Below are 24640 nucleotides of genomic sequence, written 5' to 3'. Positions count from 1 at the left end.
AATCAATCTCTGCTGCAGTTCTTTGGAGGGATCTTCTCGGATTTTGCTAAATAATTTCATAAACCAAGCCAACATTTTCAGGAATAGCTACAGTTTGCCTGGGGCCAAAATTCCCCACCAGATCATCCACCAGTCTGTCTGTCCATTAGAATTTGGCAAACAGCTTGCAAATGGTTTTGGAACATTACATCATTTATGAAAACTGTGGCTTGCTGTTGTAGGACTGTGGTATTCCAGTCAATTAGTTAGTTAGTAACATGTTCATTGTTCCTCTTGAACTGTAGTGGATTATTTACAACAAACTTCATGAGGGTTCAAAATGGCTCAAATGGCTCTAAGCACTATGGGACTTAACATCTGAGGTCATCAGTCTCCTAGACTTAGAACTACTTAAACCTAACAAACCTAAGGACATCACAACCTGCCCAAGGCAGCATTCAAACCTGCGACCGTAGCAGCAGCATGGTTCCGGACTGAAGTGCCTAGAACCACTCGTCCACAGCAGCCAGTGTTATGAGGGAATAAATACACTGTAAATCAGAAGTCTGCATGCTCAATTCCTTAAATAAATGTCTACTAGATGATCATGTGTGAGCACAACATATTATTCTCAAAGCATCTTTTTGTGCAAAGAAGAATTTTTTTCTTAAAGATGAGTTACAGTAGTGGACCTAAGATTGAACCTTTGGGGACCCTATATATAATTTCTCCTCAGTCAGAATTATGTCCCTGAACTATATTACTTGAATTACTAAGTACAACTTCCTGCATCCTTTTGGTTAGATATGACATTATCCACTGGATGTCTGTACCATCAGTTCTATAAAATGTTAATTCATGTATGAAAAAAACACATTGTTCAATGGGACATATGATTTAAACCTCTACCTTTGGTATGCTAACCTCCTTTCACATTTCAGCAGTGGAACTGATCACTCTGAGCTGATGTGCACTACTTATAGGTGCTATGTATTGCAAATATAGTTTCATATGTTAGCAGCTTTTCTATTTCAAAATGTCTGTATATCCCTTGTATAAAATTCTTACAACTTTCACAATATAAACCTACCACTTGTTGCACTCATCTATCTATCTTAGTTTTTGAGATACTTAATTTTTAAATCAATTACTTCTTTGTTGGACATCATGTATTTACAGTGCACTTTCAATATTAATTTCTTTCTGACAAATAACCTGATGTTTACAGTTTAATAACTAATCACAGACTCAATCACAAACATAATTGCACATTCTGATGATGAGAGTGACACTGAGTTGATCATTTTGCTATCAGTCACTGACTCACATGAAGCATTGTCCTGCACAACTGTGTAGATATGTGTGTATGAATAAATAGCAGAATTTGTTACCATATTATATTTTAATTAACACCAGAAAAAGAGCAAACTCAAAAGATACAAATTTATTATCAGCAACACGGTAAGTTCATTTGAGTATCACCTGTATCATTAACAACAATGCAAAATTATAAGTACTATTTTATGGATATTATTTATGCTTCCATGAGGATTTACAAAAGTTGCCAAAAATTGCTAAAGAAAGCAATGTTCTAAACTGAATAATGCATTCTAATATCTCCTAGTTGAAGTGGGCATTTTTAGAATCAGAAAAATCAGGGTCACAATACTATGGTACTGAATTTTGGAAATAACCATTACTTAGGACTCAACATTCTGGAATTCGAGATTGATTACAGGTAACATTTGAAACAGGAAGATTTTGGTAAAGGTAAAATGGTTATGAAGCAGAGCAGAATGAGGGCTTTCAGGTGAGGTACATATATCATTTTAGCAAGAAACACTTATTTGCTCGCTAAGAATTTCAGCTCCAGGAGTTCCTTATTGATCTTAAATTATGGATATCTCTGTATAAAAACTATTTCCAAGTAAGCAAACTAGACCAGTAATCAAGGAAGTACACAGTGAGTGGTAAAACATTATGAATTTCAGTGTGAATAAGAAACAACTCATTTATGTAACAGACTTATAGGTGTTATTCATGAAACGAAATCAATTTTTTTGTAAAAATTATATTACTGTCAGGGGTAATAGAAAAACAAGTAGGATGGTTTCACCATGCTATGTTACAGAGTTATGCCAAAATATGATGCCATAAGACCTTAGTGAATGATAATTCAAAAAGTAAGTCAACTTTTTGACATTATAATCTCCACAATCTCATTTTATCCATAACAAAAACAACAACAAGCTTAGACCTTGAACCCGTTCACTGCCATGAAGCCATGATCAGTCACAGCAGAGCCTTCTATTTGATGCCACATGCATAAAAGCAGAGGCTCACAGTTGATGCCCTGCCTGACCTGGTGTGGTGTGGCAGTGAAACATTCATCACTATGCGTGTGGCATTCAGCATGTTAGGAAGGTCTGTAACTCAGGTCATTCACTTCAGTTTCTTATTTATATAAACACATAAGAAATTTGAATATTCTATTTCATTTATTGTTTTACCCTCATGCTGTATTTCTAATAGGGTGGTCAGGCCTTGTGCGGTATTAAGCCACATGATATTTGTCAAGATGATGCTTAGTAAATGTGAGAGAAATGCAAATCCTGTGGTTACAATGAAATTTGACCACAAAGTTTATAAAATCCCCTCAAAAAATGTCATAAGAGGTATTCTATATGTCAACTGCAATGGCTAGTACATGAAAAATGAATGAAAGTGAACCTGAAACACTTAAAACAATGAAGACTAGTGAACATTCCACCAGTGTATTGTACATGCTATGGAATTCAAAGCAAACAAAATGCTACAAATGTAGGAACATGTAACAGTATCTCTGGAACAATAAATAGTGAAACACTAGATATAATAAACTGTCAGTGAAATATCAAGAACCAGAAGTGAAGTGTAATGTACTAGAATGGATAAAAAAACAGTAAATACCTGAACTTTCAACTTATTACCTGAGCTTTAAACATAGAACAGTGAATTACGGGAAGAAACCAACACATAAACTGTGCTCAAAAACAGTGTTGACTGCAAACCATAGAAAAGTGCAGTTCATGAGTTACATACGATCTTATGCCTGTACTGATGCATGCTGCATGTAAACGGACTTTCTTGACATGGAAATAAAATGCACTGCTATATGAAACAAGGCCTGCTTCTGTGTTTGAGTGTGCCAAACTAGGAAACAGTGCTAGAAAATATTCATAATACATTATAATCACTTAATGCTGAACATAATTAATGATCGTGACAATGAAAGTGCCTCAGTAAATCGAAATGAAGGTACCCAAATCTCATGTGCCACTGTGGCTGCTATCAAAACAAATAGCACAAAATGTGTCCTCATTGAAGAAGCCTCCATATTCACTGAAGAACTTACAGAAGTGCCCAAGACAGTGAAGAAAAGAATTCTTCCACTAACAGGTAGTCATTGAAGGTATTTATATAATTTGGTTAGTTCTGAACTAGATGAAACATATACTGTGGAAAGTATTATAAACCAAGTTGCATCATTATCTGAGGTGATAAAAAATGTTAACCAAGCTCGCTGAAAACTTCAGTCAAAACAATACAGTAGTAGTTGTGGCAGGAACAAATGGCAGTAAGGACACTTCAAACTATAATAGTATTATAAACAGTGCAACAACAGTACTTTCTATGGTCAGCCATATGGTAAATGTAATACTGAATAAAGTACCCAAAAGGCATGACAAAATCTAGCTAAATACAAGTATTACATTATTTAACAGAATACTGTCTCAACTGTAGATAACTCAAATTTCGACAAATGTGGGATAGCTTTTAATTTTGAAACTGAGAGACTAATGAGGTTCCATTTTGATCTCCATGCACTGCAAATAAACAAGCTATGCTAGAAAAATATTTCCTCAAGGTATGCACAAGTACTAAAAAAAAAATAAATAAAAAATAAAAAAAAAGAAAAGAAATGAAAAGAAAAGAAAAGGCTCAGCAGCCAGTGACGTTGATCATTGATCATGTCTGTGTGCGGCAGTTGTGCTCATGTGAATGTATGTATGTATTTACTTTAGAAGGCCTTTTGACCAAAAGTTGAAAGGTGTAGCAGTCTTTTTGTTGCGCTGTCTGTAACTCAATGTCACATCTGTATGGTGAGTAACAATCTGTTGTTTAAACATGTACTGATAATTGACTTAAGAGAACCCAAGACAAACCTCTTCAGGCCAAATTCAAAACAGAAAAATCCCAAATTGAACACAACCAAAATGATGTATCAATAATGCACCAAAATATTAAATCTTTAAGGTGCAAAATTTTAAGTGTAGGTGCACTATAAAATGCTGGAGATAGCCCAACAGCAGTGTGTTCTGCTGGACACTGGCTTCATGAACAGGAAATACCTCTGTGCAACTTACAAAACTGTTCAGTAGTACCACACTTTTGTAGGCCAGATCATAAAAATGGTGGCAGATGCATCTACGTTAGGAAATGGCTTACAAGCAAGGTGAAGACTAAAATTTAGTATTGAAAAAGATTTTTAGTGTCTGGCAATTGAAATTATAGTTGAAAATATAAAATACATCATCATCAATGTTTACCGTTCATCTGACAGTAGTCCCAAATCATTTTTAAGAAAATTAGCTTGTGAGTTAAATCAGGTTAGTAGTTACAAAGGAAATAACAAAATAATATTATGTGGTGACTTTAATATTGGTTACAGTACTGTATCAAAACTGAAACAGGATCTTTGCTCGCTTTTGATCTCATGCAATCTGCATAACACAGTCAATTACAACACAAGAATTACTACAATGATCCTCCTATAGATTATATTCACACCAAGATGGAGGCAGATAACTATATAGTAACAGTCATTTGAAAAATATCTATCTGATCGCAAAGAACATTTAATCCCAGTAAAACAAAGTTTTAAGTGCAGGAAGCTTGTAATGGAACAAGTCAATGATTCTCTTTCGCCATTTAATGAACAAATCAATACATATCATAAATCCATGATACAATATAAATGAAGTAGATGCATGTATGGGGTAAACAGGATTGCAACAAGTATAATATTAATTTCATTTATTTTGAAAAGACTCAAATCATTTTTGATATGTTGGATTTATTTAAAAGAAAGAAATGTTATCTGATATAATTACATGGGAAGTTATTGATACTGAAGCTGTTAATTGAGAACTCACAAACTAACTTCAGAAAAGATTATCAATAAGTTACTTATTTATTATGGAAAAGACTTTATTTTGCATATGCTTTATCTTGTCCATTTTGGCTAGTGTTGAATTGAATTGAATTTTATTTGATCCTGTAAGATTACATTGTGTACAGTAAATGTACGTGTAATATAGGACATGTCAAAGTATTAACATTCATTATCACTTATTTTTCTACACCTTTAGCTTACATTTTTACATCATTGATAATAAATAACAATACATACAAATTTAATGGCATAAGCATTCTGCAACACTGTAAAACTCTTTTTCAATGAGATAGTCTTTAAGTTTCTTTGGAAAGTCATTGTCAAGTACACTATCTTGCAGGTTTTTAGGCAGCCTTCTTAGCAGTCTGATACCAGAGTACTGGGGTCCTTTTTCAAGCATTGCCAGTCAGTGGGATATGCTCCGTACTTCATTCTTCCTACTTGTATTGTGGGTGTGTACACTAGCATTTGTAATCCAGGCCTCACTAACTTTTGTGAAGAACATTATTGTTTCTTATATATACAATGATGAAAAAGTTAAGATACCTAACTTCCTGAAACAGTTTCTGCATGTTTCAGAGGTCTTTCTTCTTAAAATGGTCCTAATTGCTTTTTGTGTAATATGAACACTCGTTTTGTCTCTTGTTTGTAGTTGCTGGCCAGAGGTGTGTAATGGAATCCAGTTTTTTGTGTTGTACTGGGAATTACATGTAATGCTTTATTAATGCGGATATTTTTCTCTAACTATACCATTTGTAATTTGGAAATAAAACTGTTGATGAATCAGTATAAACATCTGCTACTTTTTGTTGAAATTAACAAACTAGACAGAGTGAATCCAGCATTCTGTTGTGCCATGTAGTAATAATCTACTTGTAGATACTGTGCTGAGACTAAGAAGATAAGTTGATACAGTTATTTACAACATTCACACTCAAATTACAATTCAAGTTCTGTCACTTCTTTTCTTCAGCAATCAAACTACCTGAAGAACATTGAGTCAAGCCAATTCACTGATAGAGAAATGAGGTTTGAAAGGAACATTATCTTGTTATGATTATATCAACCTATGCAAAAGAGTGAAGAACTATTTCAAAACATAGAACAGGTAATGTTAAAAAATGAAGAAGGGTCAAAAGGTGTGGAACAATCAACTGTAACTGCTAAAGTAGAGAAGATTGAGGGAACTGAAACTACAATATTGACAGTGGAAACAAGATTGGGGGAAACAGAATCTAATCTGAGCATCAACATTAAACAAGTAATAGAAGTATTAAGAGCAGACAGAAATGATAACAAAATTAACACTGAGAATGTTCATGTTGAAAGTAAAAATGTGACTGAAGTAGAATCTGTTTTTGTAGTAATCCTGTAATTAATGCTTAAAACTTTGTGATATATCTGGTGTAACTAGTAGAGAAGAACTTGTAATTAATATATGTTATGAAGTGGAAGGTGTTACTGTCCTGAAAGAAGTGGTCAATGTTGATGAGGAAAGTAACTTTTTTCTTGTTTCAAATGACAGTTTTGTAATTGAAGATAGTAGAAAGGTGGTATCTGAGTTTGCGATGGCAAATTAGTATAGAACGTTATTTACAGAAAATTATTTTAGTATGTCGTGACCATCGACTGTGAGTAACTGCCACCTACGAAGTGCAGAGTGAATGGTCTATGGGGGACACAGAGCTCTTTGGTTCAGTCTAGAGACTGAGTTTGCAATGTACATGTGAATTTCTGTAGTGTTTTTCTTGTGTTTTGTGCAATTACGCAAAGTTAATAAAAATGCCTGATTGTAATTGGTTGGTGTTCTCTGTGCTTGGTCAGCCACTACAGCCAGAAAACCCACATTGGTGACCCCAAGTCGCGAAAATGCGTTGCATTCACTCACTGTGTACCACCGGTTTTGCGACAATATACAATGTCACAACCTCCAATTTTTCTGGCAGCGCAGGATGCCATGACCGCAGCATGGACATTTGACTGTAAAGTGCAACACTTTACCCCGTGTGCTACTAATACACCAGGAATGTTCATACCTTCTATGTTTGCTTCGACCAGCCAGACGGCCCTAACCTCTGCCGGCACACCACACTGGGCACTGTACACATCAGCGCAGATGGTTTCTGCGGCATTCTACGCTCGACAGAATGCTCCTAGAGCACAAGATCCTCGGAACCCCTCACCTGCGTTTCTACCTCACAACATGGACCATGTTTCTGTCCAGTTTCGGGGTCCACACGCATGGCCGCCCCTCCTAAGTGTCGTCCACCGTTTAATGTGCCCCCCTCCATGCCAGTCAAAGGGACGCTCATGCCAGATACTCTGGGGATGCTCTGGGCCATACCTACCCACCCTGCCACCTCACGCATACCTTGGCGACGCACCTGCCATGGTTCAGCCCTATCACTTTGGCGCTCAATCACGATTTTGCGCCTCTGCTCGAGATTTCGTCTGCATCTGCCGTTGATCCTTCTATGCCTGCTGTGCCGTGCTTGTCATGTGGCCGTACAGATTTCCTGCCTTCAAGGACTGGATATCACGCCTCTCCTGCACAGCTTGTGGACGTCCAACACAACACATCGCCTGTCACTGAGGCACAACCCGCATCAGTGAACACCATGCAGATTCCCCGTATGATTCGTGCCTTTCCTACACCCCCACAAGCACTGGCCCCTGGTCGTTTTCTGAAGCCGCCACTGTTACAACCAGACAACCCAGTGACGTGGTTTGCCTTGGTGGACAACATGTTGGGCATACACGGTATCGTGGACGACGGCACTTGTTTTGTGTGTGTAGTGAACAACCTGCACGACCACCCTGATCTCATCAGTGACTTGTTGCTGAACCCACCCAAGAGTAACAAATATGCCTCTGCCCACGCACTACTCATCGAACGCCTTTCTCGTATGCCAGCAGATACGATTGACAACATTATTTATGACGAGACTTTAGGTGGCAGAACCCCCTCACAGCTGTGGCGACGCTTGCGTGGGCAGGTCAGTACTGAGATCTTGCCAAACTTAGCACTCTTGGGCATTGTGGTTAGTAAAACTGCCGCAAGAACTACAATTACATTTGCTTCCACATACCGCAGCGTCACTTGAGGATAAACTACGGCTGATAGACCAGGCATACACCATTATCCGGCACCGCCACCTCCCTCGGCGCAGCACAGTGCCTAATATCGCTGAGTTGGTAATCCCGTGAGTATACTTCCACCGACGGGGTGGCAGAGGCCAGGCACGTGCGTATCGCGGTCAGCACACAGAACAGCAGCCATCTAGCGGCCAAGATTGGGAACCACGAGCAGACCAGCACCAACCTCTCCCCAGCCCAACCAGGCTAGTGCCTGCCCACCCCGCCTTCCCCTTGCCTGACTCTTCGGCTGGCGGGACGAGTACAGCTAACTCACGCGCATGCTGGTTCCACTCCACTTACAGGGACGCCGCTCGCAACTGCCATCCGCCCTCTGCGTTCCCAAATGCCACACACGGGCTGCAGTAGGAGCCACGGCTCACAGATGCTTGCAATGGCGTCCACAGACTCACTTCTGTTTAACTGCACTTATTGTTATGCATACCTCGACGAGATACACATTTTTTCCTCCTCTGACAGAGAGCATGAACTCCACCTAGCCACGATGCAGGACTTATTGACATGTAACGGAGTCGAGATCAGTAACGACAAGTCACAACTCTGCTACACTGCTGTCACTTTTCTGGGGTACACCGTCTCCTAGGAAAGTATACACCCCCCTCAGGAGCGGGTAGACTGCATTCACGATCTACCTCTCCCAGTGTGGTACGTGAATTACGTCGGTTTTTAGGTACTATCAACTTCTACTGTTGTAACCTGCCGATGGCGGCAGCAATTCGAGCCCCTTTGACTGATGCATTGGCCTAGAAACAAACCTAGGGCAATCGCCGAGTACAGTGGTCTGACATCATGGTGAGGGCTTTCAAAGACCTGAAGTCAGCGTTAGCATAGGGTATCATTCTCGCTCACCCTTTGCCATATGCCAGCATCTCTATTACAACAGATTCAAGTGATTTTGCAATTGGTGCAGTCCTCCAACAGCACGTCGGTGACACGACGCAACCACTCCGCTTTTTTTTTTCAATAAACTATCTACGGCCCAGCGTAAATGGTCAGCATTCGACAGAGAATTGCTTGCGGTTTACAAAGTAGTAAGATATTTCTGCACAGACATTGAAGGAAGGAACATAACAATTCTCACACACCATCGCCCCCTCACAGAGGCTCTCCGTAACCCCACTGTTGACCTTCCCCCAAGTAGGTTTCGGCAGATGGATTTCATTTGCCAATAAACCACAGACATCCGTTACATCCGAGGTTCAGAACATGTGGTTGTCAACTACCTAGCATGTATCACTCCAGTTTCGTCCCCCATTAATTTTGACGGATTGGTCTGCTTACAGGACAATGATATTGAATTTCACAACCTCCGACAGAACCCAGACACTTCCCTCCAGATCGTTTCCCGCAACCTACCAGGCTCGGCCAGGCCACTGTGGTGCGATATGTCCATGGGCACCACCTGGCTTATTGTTCCACCCGCACTGCATCACAAAGTAATCACTACATTACATAACCTTTCACACTCTGGTGCTAAGGCTACTACGCGCCTTGTTACAGAGCGCTTAGTGTGGCCAGATGTGAAGAGGGATGAGCAGCTGCTCGACCATGAAATCCAATTTTTCTCGCCTCCCGCTCAACTGTCATACTACTGGGAGTGGATCCTGGTACAGTTTGGAATTCCTGTGTGATGGTTTGGATAGATGTCTGCCAATTACACATTATGACTCTCTTCAACTGTCGGCAGTCTCCTTCAGTCAACAGACGATGTCAGCCTGTAGACTTTTGTGGTGTACATGTCCCTTCGCGTTTCTATGTCACTATCACATCGGAAACAGTGAAACTAGGAATGCTTAGGAGTGTGGAAATCTCACGTACAGACGTGTGATGTGAGTGGTACCCATTCACCTGACCACGTTCGAAGTCCATGAGTTCCGTGGAGCGCCCCATTCTGCTCTCTCACGATGTCTAATGACTACTGAGGTCGCTGATATGGAGCACCTTGCAGAAAGTGGCAGCACAATGCACCTAATATGAAAAACATATGTTTTTGGGGGTGTCTGGATACTTTTGATCACATAGTGTACCTACTTCTGAATCAGGTGGTGGTTGTTGGGATGTTTAAGGGGGACTAAACAGCTGCTTCTGAATCAAATCCATCCACTGTGCACAGTCCACACAATTCCTGACATACCGATCGACATCGTCTTCTCTTCCACCTGTATTTTTCCATCACCCTTCTAAACGTCGCCCAGCATCTCCTATTGCCTGATAAAATGTGATCACACATTTCATGTAATATTTCATGATTCAGCTTGGACAGTACCACAACTCGTGGTTCTAATTTCGTTTCTCTAGGTAATAATCCACTATGCATGTTAAACTGCTGTTGCTTGCCATTATGTTTACACTCTTTGTCAGCGCTCTGCGCTGCTTACCATTCCCCAAGGTAGTGACGTAGTGCCTGCACTATAGCTATTTTTCTGCTTTGTCCATCTGCATTTCTGTGTTTCTTCCCTGGTTTGTGCATTAGTTCATACTCAAATTCACTGAGTCTTAATTCCACCTAGTCACTCCTTAAAATCTAATAACCATTTCAAAACAGCACGGTCCATCACTGCCTTGAACTTCCTTCTGTACAGGTAACACTGGAGGCATGTCACTCTGTGTCCCAAGTGAAACAACTCTCTCTCTCTATTGTAGAAGAATTGCTCTCTGCCGAGTTCAACTGTCTTGATGCAAAGGCAGTAGCGTGTTCGTGACCATCGACCTCCTGGCTAAGTACCCAAGAGCATGATTCGATGCATCACATGAGAACATGAACCCCTTCTGAAAGTCTGAGAATACTGACACCAGACTGGATGTCTTTTATTTTGACGAATGCCCCGTGCCATTCCTCTGCCCACACAAACTGGACCTCCTTCTTCAACAACTGTGTAAGTGGTCTGGCAACATTTTAAAAACCTTTAATTAACTTCCTATAATAATTCAAAATTGCAACTCCTTGGTTGTTCATGGTACTGGAAACACTTACACCGCTTGTATTAACCTCATATCTGCCCTTAAACAGTTCTTACTAATCATATGGCTCAGAAAGTTAGCCTCCTCGAGCCCAAAGTGACAGTTTTCCGCGATGAGTGTCAAACGGGCTGCTCATAGCCTCTTGAATACTTCCCTCAGACGTTGTCTATGCTCTTGCATATCCTTGTATTCGTCAAGATATACCAAACATTGACACATTTTCAATCCTTTCAGTCGTTTCGGCACTTCGTACAGCAACTGTTATAATGTTGCAGGCATATTTTTGAATCAAAAAGGCATCCTTATAAGTTGATAGTGCCACCAAGGTGCTGAGAAAGTCGATCTATCTTCTACAGAAACTTGCAATTGATGGTATCCACCCCTTAAGTCCATTGTCAAGAAGTACTGGCTTTGCGCAAGGTTATCTATCAATTCCGTGATGTTTGGAATTGGGTAGGTATCTGTTTCAGTCTTACTATCCAAATGGCGGTAATCGGAACAAAACTTATACTTGTTTGAGCCACCCATAGACTTCTCCATCACAATCATAATTCGTGCCCCCCCCCCCCCCCCAGGGCTACTATAATTCCATCAGCCAACCATTGATTTATAAATCAGTTAATAACTGATTGCAGCTATCATAGTGATCTGTACAGCCTCTGATGCATCAATGTTTCGTTCCCTGTGCTATGTTACTGGCGTAGTAGGCAATGGCCCTTGCAGAAGAAACAAATCCTGAAATTCTAGCAACAGATCCTCCATCTTTGTCCTTTCTGTCCTGTATAAATGCTTCAATTTCTCATGAAATGCGGTCCTAGCAGCATCTTGTGCCTCATCATAGCCAACAACCCTTGTGTGGCAATCCTCATCTGGAATCTCTGGCGTAGGCAATAATGATCACTTAAAAAAATTGCCTTCTTTGGCGTCAGAGTTACCCATACTGATGATTACAATTTTGCCTCTGTGCCTCTCTTGTGCGTGTACAATACTACGTTTCACTAAACAATAAGGTATATGTAATATTATATCAAACATATCAACTCGTAATGTAGGCTCCACTTTCACCAATAGGACTTCTGGTGCCTCCTGACACACAATCATTTGAATCAAGCCTTAATTCTATTGCTCATGGTTTAATTGGATTTCTTTTTATTTTAGATTCTCCTTATGGCATATCAATGTTGACAAATTTCCCCTAACAGGAATGTCTAAACACTAAGCTCCACTATGTCATCGAAAGTCAATTATGGCATGATGCTGATGCAGAATGTCCAGCCCTAGGATCATACTGTAGCCCTCACTTGCATGAGACATCACTTCCTCGAATAAAAAATTCATAGCTACTGTCTCCAACGATAGTATGTCACTATCCCCAATCCCACGCAAATTATAATGTGATGGATTCCAGTGCCTCATATCCACCAACTCTCTTGAGGCCACTGACATGTGCTGCCCTATGTCCATCCTTTGGCAGCCATGCTGGTGGGGTGTGGAGTCTACTGGGAGGGGGTCTCAACCTACTGCTCTCAGACAGAAGTCAGACAGTGGCTGACACTGTGGCGCCAAGTCCCACTAGAACTCAGCGTTGGTGTTGGCAGGCATGGGCAACAGGTGTGCAAGGCTGTGGCATCAAGTGCCATGAAGAACTTAATGCTAGCATCAGGCACAGCCCAGTATTCCACCTAGGCATGCTGTTAGTGGTGCCCAGTCATCGTACTGTCCAGCTTAGCTCTAGCATTGTAGCAGTACTGCTGGTTTCTGGTGATGACAGTTGACCTCTGCCTCAAAATTCAGACTTATTAAATGCCTCCAGTGCCCATTTGTTGCACTAAAACCCATTTCTAGTCATGTTTCCATAACAAGAGGTTTGTCCTGCTGTAGTGACTCTGCCCCACTTGCTACACAGTTACTGCTCCACACACTGTTTACCACTGAACTCTTCTGCCCTCTCTTCACAATCCACTGTTCCGTCTGTTATTGTGACCTACATATCACCACACTAGTGGCTACTGACTGATGGTGTTAACGCTACTTTTTCTTACTTTTGTTAAAGACTAATAATTTTCTGTTCAAAGACGGTGCCAGCAATACACGATGCACCATTTCAGTGTGTGGTACAACAGATACATCATATTGATATAATGGCAAAACATAAAGGCCCATCTTCTCTGTTGACATTGTCAGAAGAAGCTGACAGCCTGGATAGCTTCTTCTGATAATGTCAACAGACCAGTTAGTTCCTTATGTTGCCTAAGTGTCTCGCTTTCATAACCTATGTGGACACTGCTTTCTGTCTGCAGCTCGTGGTCGTGCGGTAGCGTTCTCGCTTTCCACGCCCGGGTTCGATTCCCGGCGGGGTCAGGGATTTTCCCTGCCTCGTGATGACTGGGTCTTGTATGCTGTCCTTAGGTTAGTTAGGTTTAAGTAGTTCTAAGTTATAGGGGACTGATGACCATAGATGTTAAGTCCCATGGTGCTCAGAGCCGTTTGAACCATTTGAACTGCTTTCTATTTTGTGATCTGAAGATATTCATTTAAATTGAACTCGCCAGAGGTATGGGGATGCTGGAGTGTAGGGTGTGGATGGGGTTACAGGGCAGCTCACAGCCGCAGAGAGACGCTGTGGCAGTCTGTAAACATTTTATTCCTCTTTGCCTCATACTGTATAGATTCCCATCTTCCTACTCATTCGAATTCCACTCGGTGGTTTTCTCACTCTGCTTTGCTGAGGATCCAGCCCCATTGCTCGTGGGCCAGTTTCAACAGCCAAAGCAAGGCACACCACCCAAGCAGCGAACTCTTCGATGATGGCTGTGTGCTGGCCTCTAGTGACAAGTGGGACTGATGCCAAGTCGACCTGCTCCCCACGATGGCGGAAGGCAGACTCTGGTGGGTAGATGCTCTCTGCAGCAGCTGGGATGCGACCCCCGTGCATCCGGGCAGGAGTCGACAGTGCTGCTGGAGGGCCTGGTGTGACCCGCTACTGACTGGCTCTGAGTCCCACATGAACTCAGATAGTCAAACTGTGGCCCCACCCTGGACTGGAACTGTGGTCCTCTGTTGGAAGCTTGATGTGGCCACCCATGTAGCACAATACCATGATCCAAGAGAGCTGTCACATTAAGGACACTGGTATTACATGTGTGCCCCCTATTCATCCTCGGCAGTGTGCATATGTTTTGCGACTCTACCTCTTTAAGCCACGTACTGACACACGTGAGGTTAGCGCCAGTGCGCTGGTTTCAATGGCGACTTGCAGCAAGGGTTACTTGCAATTATACTGAGCACGCCCTTTCAGAAAGTCTTCTGCCCTTGTCGGCGCGACATACTTTGCTAACTCTAGTTGCACAAAGTTATTATTAACAAGCCTGCACCTGTCTTACATGTATTATGGGTACAGCTACAATCCACTGCCGCAACTTTACAGTAAAACTACCTTACATGGTTACGTTGTTACATTATTTTTCCCTGTGGGACGTCCTGGTCCCCAGGTTGATCTCTAACTGCCGTTACATATGCCTTAGTTACATGGGTTTCCCTTAAGCATAGGTAAATGTCTTCTACAAGTGTCCACAGTAGCATATCCTATTTCTTGGTACTCCAGGAGTTTTGCTTCATCCACACGCGCTTAAGTCCTAACAGTACACTGTTACTTAAGCGCTAGGCACCAAGAATTCTGGAGTTCCCTTCTCCTCTCACGCTCTTGGTGTCCAAACTACTGGAATTTGTATCACAGATGGTTTCTTTGTTTGCTGGTTTTCCACCTTATGAGAATGAAAGCAACAAAAACAGGGCCAGGGCCGCTATGGCGATTGGTATAATGGTGCTCGAAGGACTTCTACTCGCTGCTGTTCTTCTTCGTAATGCGCGACATGCTGCATCAGCTGCTTGGCTGAGATACACCCCTATTGCTCGATGGTGAATTGATCCACAGACTGTGTTAGGCCCGGCTCCAAAGCCTAATTCAAAAAGCTTATACTTCGTTTGGGCAAAAATTCTAAGGTTGGCTCCAGTCAACACAGCAGGGACTGTGTCATGTTCAATTATGTGACCCTTGACACTGATGCTGGTAAATGAAAAATTCGTCCTATTATTCTGCATGTGGTCCCGTTAATCAGTATTCCACTCACTCCGAGTTCTATGCGCCTAGCTTCCGTGAAACCATCCTGCTCATAGCAGCTTGCTGCTACCAGCAAACTTTTGTAGGCAGAGTAAATCCAATGTAGCCTGACTCTCTGTAGACTCAGTTTGGGTTTCACTAAATCACTCAGGCAATCTATCTCGTTTTGCCTGGCTAGAAACAATTGCAGTGCTCATGCGTTCGGATCGATGCGTATCACTCTGGATGGACACACAGTTACCCTTCCTATACGACAATTTTGAAATTCTTCCCTTGATAATTGGCGTACTTACCTCTGTCTGCCGAGATTAGCAACATCCCTTCAATCCTCACTCCCACGAACTTCCTCAAAGCCCCCCACTTTACTGGGTATGGACGGGTGGTATAGCACTGGAATTCTGCATGCTTCCCCATTACTGGAAATCGAACCAGAATGTAACTCATGCTTGGACAGTCTTGATTTCCACCAGTGTCATATGATAGCAAAATGGAAGCTTTTCGTTGTTAGGTTCCATTACCAAACTTAACCCCAGTGGCTGTTCTTTCTGTGCTTTACATAATCCCTGAAAGTACTGGCCCTGCGGTAACAAATTAGTACTCAGCTGCCCGCATAAGGCATGATGCAAAGTTTCTGCAGCCTGGTCACTACTCCATGTACATCTCACAACCTATCAGTAACTCCTTGAAAAAGTCTCTGCAACACAGTCCTGGTATCCAGCACTTAATAATGTTCCTGTAAGGCTCCTTCGTATGTCTTCATGGCGTCTTCCGATGTTTTAACATATTCCACCACTTTTGCACCAACTTACGAAGTAAGCGGGTGTTTTTCAGCACTCTCCCTTCCCAACTCTCTATCTGTGTCATGTGCCACACCTCCGATGCTTTACTCTCCTCTGCCAATTTCTTTATGGTTTCCACAGTGGTGTTCATTTCCATAACACTGCGTTCATCTGCCTTCCAAACACTGTCTTCAAAATTTTCCCACCTGGTTTCAACCAACCCCTCTTTCAGCTCGTATGCAGTATAGCTCCACCATTTGTCCCCTACGTCCCCACAGCCTTACATAAGCCTCATATAATTTCTCATATTACCCTGCTACTTCCCCATACAACCCTTTGCTTTCTCCAGCCCATTTAAGCTCATCAAACGTCTCCTCAAATCTCCTCACTTCATTCCGCATCTCCCATGCGATCAATACTAACGTTAACGCCCTCTGGTGACTCGTCACAACCACATCCTCCTTTCTCGAGTATAGTACTCCTCCATCCACGTGCTGGACCTGCAAGGCGTCCACCCTGACGAGTCACTTTTCATTTCTTCCCTTTCCTACCTTTATCAGGTCAAACGGAGATGACATTTTCCGTCCACATATTGTTTCATATGGAGACAATCTCGCATTTGTGTGGACTTTTGAATTGTAAGCATAATCAACATGCCCAAGACATTCGTCCCAGTCCTGCAGATGTGAGTTTACATGGTAACCCAACATCTTACCAATCGTTCCGTGCACATGTTCTGTTCTCCTATTTGCCTGCAGAAGAAGCCCGCTCGTCGTCAACTCCCTTAAATTCAGCAACTGACAAAGCTCCTTCAATATATCTGACATAAAACTGGTGTCCTGGTCCATAATTATCGTTTCAGGTACATCAAACTTCAGAATACATTTGTTCACCAACATCTGTATGACTGCCATCTTCTGCTGATTCAGCATGGCTACCATTTCTACATACCTAAAAAAATGGTATATTATCGTCACAACGAATCTGTTCCCTGCTGGTGTTCGACTAAATGATCCCATGACGTCAGTCCCCAACGCAGAAAATGAGTTTAACGCTTCTGGCAATCTCTGCAGTTGTATTTGCTTCCGACTCAAACAGGCCCTTTGTTCACACTATCTACAACTCCTCACATACTAGTGTACGTCACACCTCCTTCCTCTCCCCCGGCATATGCCCCCCTCCCCCCCACTCTCCTATTCATCGTCCTACATCTATCATGACCAGACAATACGTGATCATTTGCTTCTCTTAATTCCTCCTCCATCAACTTTACTGCCACCACTACTCGTAGTCCTAACCTCTTTCCTCTGCTTACAATCACCGTCAGTGTCCTGCGTTTTCTGCCATACGGTAAGACGATGACCCAGGACTTTCACCATTGCTACTTTGCCACTTTTCTAGTTAGTGCGTTGGCATTACCATGCTTCTTTCCTGATTTGTGGATGACTTCATAGCCGAACGCACTAAGCCTAAAACCCCACCTTGCGAATCCATTAGATGGATCTTTTAGTCCCTGTAACCATTTCAAATTGGCGTGGTCTGTTACCACATGAAACTTTTCCCCATACAAGTAACATTCTGTCGTCGAGTAAATCCTTTCCACTGAATTCAGTTGTCTTGATGCACAGGCCACAGAATGCCCCGTTCCATCAAATTCCTGGCTAAGAACACACCCCAGTGCCTGATTAGATGTGTCGCATGCCAGAATAAACTCTTTCTCAAAATTTTGGGAAACAAGAACCGGACTCGATATCAACACTTCCTTTAATTTGTCAAAAGTTTCCACACTCACTCATCCACTCAAACTTAACACCTTTTCATAATAACCGTGTCAATGACTGTGCTATGTCGGCAAATCTCTTCACAAATTTTCTACAGAAATTCGAGATCCCGAGAAATGACTGAACTTCTTCAAGTGTTTTTGGTTCTGGGAAATCCCGCACTGCCAGTATTAACCTCAGATCTGCCTGGACCCCACCCTTACTAATAATTTGGCTCAAATATCTCACCTTCTCCAAGAACAAAGTCAAACATGCTTCTCGAAACCTCTTAAACACTCCCCTTAGATGTTTCCTGTGCTATTCATGCTACTTGAAAATACTGTGATGTTGCTAGGTGTACGAGCAACTGCTATGGCCGAGCGGTTCCAGGCACTTCAGTCCGGAACCGCGCTGCTGCTATGGTCGCAGGTTCGAATCCTGCCTCGGGCATGGATGTGTGTGATGTCCTTAGGTTAGTTAGGTTTAAGTAGTTCTAAATCTAGAAGACTGATGACCTCAGATGTTAAGTCCCATAGTGCTCAGAGCCATTTAAACCATATACGAGACACTGCTGTGGTTTCAAAACCATCAACAGACTGCCCAACGATCTCTGAAATGTTGCGGGAGCATTCTTCAGACCAAATGGCATTCTTCTATATTGATAGCGGACTCCAGGCACAGAGAATGCCATTTTCAGGTGATCCCCTGGAGCCACTTCTAACTAATGAGAACCGCTCGTCAGATACATGGTCGAAAATTACTCGCTCTGTCCCAATTGGTCTCAGATATATTTGGGATGGGATACAGATCCGTTACTGTCTTGCTGCTGAGATAACAATAGTCACAGCCGAACCAGTATCTACGAGTACTTGTCCCATCCACACACGTGTTTTGCGCAACGACGATCTCGGCTCCCGAAGCACTACTTCTCTTTTCTATTATACCGTGAGCTAGCTGCTAGCTAATAAAATCTTCCACTGCCAGTTGCAAATACCTTGGTATGCAAAGGGTTTATGGTACACTGATGCTTTGTACCCCATTGGTATTCTATGTTGAACTATCGGAGGTCCTGGCAACAGCCCTTGCGGAAGAAACAAATCCTCAAATTCCTACTAAAATTCTTCCATCCACTCCTCCACTCCTTTCAAATGCTCAGGTTTCTTATGTAACGCATCTCTATCGGCGGCACGTGGTTGTTCGCTAAAGGCATGACTCATGCACCAGTCCTCCTTAACCAGAGCATCTAAATTCGCTATCAACATGCCTTTCCTCAGATTCACTTCCATGGCGCTATAATTATACATATTCATGGATACTACTCGCCCGCCATTTCCCTCTTGTATGTGTACAACACTACATTTCTCAAAACAACCTAACGGAGCCAAGATGTTATTTTCTTTTAATGGTTTGACAATGCACACTCCACCCACAGGTAGACTTGACTCCCCGTTCACTCAAAGTGACTTCTCGGTGCCACTAGACACACAATCGTGCGAACTGAGCCTTAATACTAATGTACGCAGTTCAATTGGTTTGTTCATTGCGCTGAATGTCCCTCGCAACACTTCTGCAATGACAACGGTTTCCCCTGGCTGAAATACCGTTCCACTAAGCTCCGCAGTTCGCTGTCAAAGGTCAGTTTGGGTACGATACTGAAACAAGAACTCTACCCCTAGGATCATGTCACAGCTTTCGCTCACAAATGGTGCAACCTCCACGCACTGATCGAACTGAACCTTCCCTATTCTAAAATCCATGTGCACTGGCCCCAATGGTGTGACCTCCCCATCCCCACTCCACACAACATATAATGTGGTGGGTTCAATTCCTTAGACATACTAAGCTCTTACCAGCCACAGACACATGCTACCCTGCGTGCAACAAAAACTTAAATTTCCTGGTTCCTATAAATCCTATCACTGAACATTCCACCTCCGCAAATGTACTTGTAGCATTTAAATTAAAACAGGAACTCCTTTAAGTGGATCTTGGGCTCCCTTTACCGGTTAATGACTGTTTAACATTACCACATTCACTCCGAGATCCTCCACATTTCTGATTACCACCTCTACTCCTATTCCCTGGTGGCTGGCGAGACTGCTTCAGCACATGTCCCGTTTGACCACACTTATAACACCTAATGCTAGTGGAAAATATTGTCCATTTATCACCTACCCCTGTTGCTATGGCTATTTCTCCATACTGAGTCGCCAACTGAACAGCAGAATACAAATCACTCAGCGTCCCTTCGCTCACCTTTCTAGACATATTCGCCGACAACCCCCTCAAAAAGACATCTAGTGCATTCTGCTCGGCCTCTTGCACCAGCACTTTATTTGCCTCATCACTTTGTCCAAAATCACAAGTGTGCTCTTTCATTTCTCTTATCCTATCTTAGAATTTCTCTACCATTCCCCCTTGCCTCTTTACCATCGTACTCAATCTCTTCCGAAAGTACCATGCGCTTTTCTTTTCTCTATATCTCAGCAACAACCCTTCCTTCAACTGTACAAACTCGGTTGGCTTTCTCAAGGCCTCAGAACACCTCACATACGTTTTAACTTATACTGCTAACCGCAACACATGCAACAATTGATTATTGGCCAACCATTCATCACAGTCGCGTCTTTAGATCCTCTACAAAAGAACGCTCATCCACTCTACCCGAAAATGGTCCAATCACACCTGCAGTAGCTGGATCTGCCTCCTGCTGTGGCTCTTGAGGCAATGACAACTGTTTACCTCTGGCTGCTAACTGATTACTTAAATACATATTATACGCTGTCAATTGAGTTATCTTTTCCAATAAAATCTGCATCTCCTCAGGTTCCGACACACATTACGTCCCTAGCTCTACCATTGCGGTGCTTTCATCCTTCAGCATCCCTAATCACAAATCAAACAACCACAAAAAGAAAAACTTCTCCTGGTCATGCCACTACTCCTCACACTTCCTACAGTAAACCACTCAAATCCAACATAGAACAAAATGACCTTAATTCCTATGTCTTAGCATTTAGACTCAAAACACTGGTTCGCATTATGGCCGAAACGACGACAAATATAACACTCTAGTGCCTCAAACTCAGTGCAAGGCACAGAATTACACTGGCTGCACCTTACAGGTACCAAAGAACCGTGGTTCTTACCCTCAAGAGACTGTGAAACAACAACACGTTCCTCATACTACAAATCTCATTAAGCTTCACAACGAAACAGTACTTGAATGCCTCTCGGCACCCATCCTTAAAAACCAACACACTGTTAAAACAAAAAGACGTGTGTAGCACTGCAACTATCATACTTTTACAGGGGACTAGGGGTTATTTTTAGGAAATACGGTGCGAAATTGTGATTTTGTGTTTCAGTGCGCGATGCGCCAGCCTCACGGCAAACGGCGGACGAAGGCTAGCCAGCGCGTTATGCAGGTGACACAGTTTTGCAACGGGCATTGGTATGTGTGTACATGCACGGCAGCCTTCAGAACGCAGCATTAGCATAATTACGCAGGCGCGGACCGCTTGTGGCGCGGTTGCGTTAGCCAACTCATTGAGAACCTTCTAATAAACACCCCGCCCCGTAACCGGCGGATTCAGCAGCGGTCTGCACTATTTAAGGGCATCAGAGGTGGGTGTCGGCATTCGGTTGGACCGACTGGGCGTTCGGTCGCTGTCACGTCGTCGTCATCAGTGACGCTGTCTCCGAGGAGCGGTCGGTGGGGGGCGTTGCCCACTGCTGCATCAGCGACTCCGGGCGTCGTCACGAGCCACCGCGTCTGCGAGCTGGGCTGTGCCTCGTGCTGCTAAACTCCTACCGCCTCCGCAGCTGTTGACCAAGAGCGGCGTCACGTTCCCCGGACTGCGTGCATCAGCTCGTCTCCACCACGACACGAGCGGTGGGGCTGAGCTACCGGACAATGTATTGGAAGAACCAACAATAAAGAGGAAGATTGCTAAAGACAGCCACCTTCTTCTACCCAGCCACGCCCTACAACCCCAACCATGTCACCTGCTCCGGTCATCCTGTTACTTTCTACGCTTTCCAAAACAAAACTGTTCACCATTCACCACACCATGCAACTGCTGTAACCGAATGGCTCCTAGAAATTATGTAGACTGTACTGCAAACACAACACCCATACGTCTGACAGCAAATGAAATCGCCAGAAGTACAGGGATGCTGGAGTGGAGCCTTATGGGTGGGGCACAGGGCAGCTCATGGCTGTAGAGAGACACTGCGGCAATCTGCAAACATTTTATATTCCTTTGCCTTAGGTAGTACAGGTGACTGTCATCCCACTCAAGTCAAATTCTACTCACTCGGTGGTCTGGCCGCTCTGCTTTGCTGAGGACGCAGCCCCATTGCATATGGTCCAGTTGTGACAACCATGGCAAGGCACGCTACCCCAGGAGCAAAGTCTTTGGTAACAGCCATGCTCCAGCCTCTGGTGACAAGTAGCATTCATGTCTCGCCGACCCACTACTTGCAACAGTTGAAGGCAGATGGTGGTGGGTGGATGTACTCTGCAGCAGCCAGGATAGGACCCCCTGCCTCCAGACAGGAGTTGACATGTTGCTGGAGGTCCTGGTTTGGCACCCTGCTGGCGAACTCAGAGGGTCGAGCCGTGGCCCCACAAAAGACAGGAACTGTGGTCCTCCATCAGAAGCTCCATATGGTAAATTGGATACCACAACACTGTCATCCAAGACAGCTGCAATACTAAAGACACTGGTATTAATTGTCTACCCTCTATTTATACTTGGCAATGAACACATATTATGTGAATGCACCGCTTAAAGTCACATACTGACAAAAATTAGGTTAGTTCTAGTGCGCTGTTTTCGATGCCAGCTTGTGTCAAGAGTTACTTGCAATCCACTGAGTATGCCATTTTGGCAGCTCTTATGCCCATGTCGGTCCAACAAGCTTCACCACCTCATGCTGCTCAAAGTTATTATCAATAGGCGCATGGGTGACTCGGCTGCAAACCACTGCTGTAAATTCACGCTAAAACTACCATATGTTCAAAATGGTTCAAATGGCTCTGAGCACTATTGGACTTAACTTCTGAGGTCATCAGTCCCCTAGAACTTACAACTACTTAAACCTAACTAACCTAAGGTCATCACACACATCCATGCCCAAGGTAGGGTTCGAACTTGCGACTGTAGCGGTCGCGCGGTTCCAGACTGTAACGCCTAGAACTGCTCGGCCACTCCGGCCGGCCTACCATATGTGGTGACGCCGCTACAAACTGGTCGAAACTAATAATTGTTGTACCCCTTCTTGCAATATGGAAAATAAAATGTTTTCCAAAAGAAAACTAGTCACTAATTTGAAATTAGTCATTGGCTGCAGGTGCGTTTGAAAACCAGACCTCGTTTGTTCACATAGATAAGTCTGCTGCCAAGTACTGAGATCAAATCCATTTCCTGAATGCATGTCTACCCATTCTGGAAAGGGAGCTCGCCAAAATCGTTAGTAATTAGCGGTGTTGTGCCACTAAATACGGTGCAGTGTTATGCTGTGAACTGATGCTCCACAAAAACAACTTGGTGATGCTGAGCAGAAAAGCATCATCTATATTTGACGGAAAATGATGTGATATTGCAGGGCACCTCAGCTGCTAGGTGATTTGAATTTTTACCTTGTATGTCATACTGGGCAATTTTTCCAAGATACAGGTTAGAGGATCCAGTGTAGCACTCTTCTGAGTGCTGTACCTCGATATCCACTCACATGTTTTAGATCTATTACATGGTGGGTCCAGATGTATCAAGCTTCCAGAGGATACAGCTAACAAGAAGGCCATCATTATTTCCAAAATATTGATAATGAGTTTTGTGATGCATGGTCAATTCTGGCTTGAAAAAGCAATTACAGGACAAATTAACTGTATCCAACTCAATACAATGTAGATAATAATGTTCGTTGGTGTTACAACTTTGATGGTGTCGATTTCCCCGTTAAATTTCAGGACATACCTAAATCTGAGAGGCAGAATACCAGTATATCAGTTCATGCTATGGCCTGAATGAAAACAAGCCAGGTGAGGACAGTAAAGTCACGAACAAAGTCATTGGACCCCCTCATTTATCCGATTTCACTGATCAGTGTAAGCTGCTTCTAATTTGTGGCTATTCTTCAAGGGAAAATATCAACAGCACTGCTGGATCAAGTACACATCCAAACTCCTTTCCTCCCAGTTGAATAAAGATGGTCATAAACAACATTTTTGGCTTAGATGTCTGAACTCCTTTACTTCGAGCGAGGGAATAACCAAAGCCACTGATAGACTGCTCTTCGCAGGGACCAGTACGCATCCAAATGTTCACAGAGAGAAATAACTTCTTAATATTCAAGAACACCCACATCAGGAACGTTGTCCCTTTGTAGTGTATGCCGACTTTGAGTGCTTCCTAGCTCCTGTGAGGGTGACTACACTGCTTCCCATACCACTTCACAGAACAACACATACCATATGAAACAGCATATCAAGTTGTGTGCACATATGAATGAAGTCATAATTGCTTCGATGCATACCTCAGAGAAAATCCTTCGAGATTGTTGCTCTCTGAGCTTGATCAACTTGTACTGAATGTCGATCAGATTTACAGTACCAACATTCCCATGACCAAACTGCAGGAAAACAACAATTTACATAAGAATA

At 42.9% G+C, this 24640-nt stretch overlaps 1 protein-coding gene across 1 annotated transcript in view; it reads left to right on the top strand.

Annotated features, from left to right (window-relative positions):
- The window catches only part of LOC124722032 (neither inactivation nor afterpotential protein G-like), a 271109-nt gene extending 265299 nt beyond the window's left edge, over positions 1 to 5810 (top strand). The window contains exon 12 of the mRNA XM_047247220.1: positions 5535 to 5810. The gene's annotated coding sequence lies outside the window, so the exon portion shown is untranslated. The remainder of the gene's footprint in view (positions 1 to 5534) is intronic.
- Positions 5811 to 24640: the final 18830 nt, after the last annotated feature.

The sequence above is a fragment of the Schistocerca piceifrons genome, chromosome X, assembly GCF_021461385.2.
Source record: "Schistocerca piceifrons isolate TAMUIC-IGC-003096 chromosome X, iqSchPice1.1, whole genome shotgun sequence".
Lineage (NCBI taxonomy): Eukaryota > Metazoa > Arthropoda > Insecta > Orthoptera > Acrididae > Schistocerca > Schistocerca piceifrons.
The sequence above is the reverse complement of the archived record's forward strand: the minus strand, read 5'-3'. Positions and strand labels throughout refer to the sequence as shown.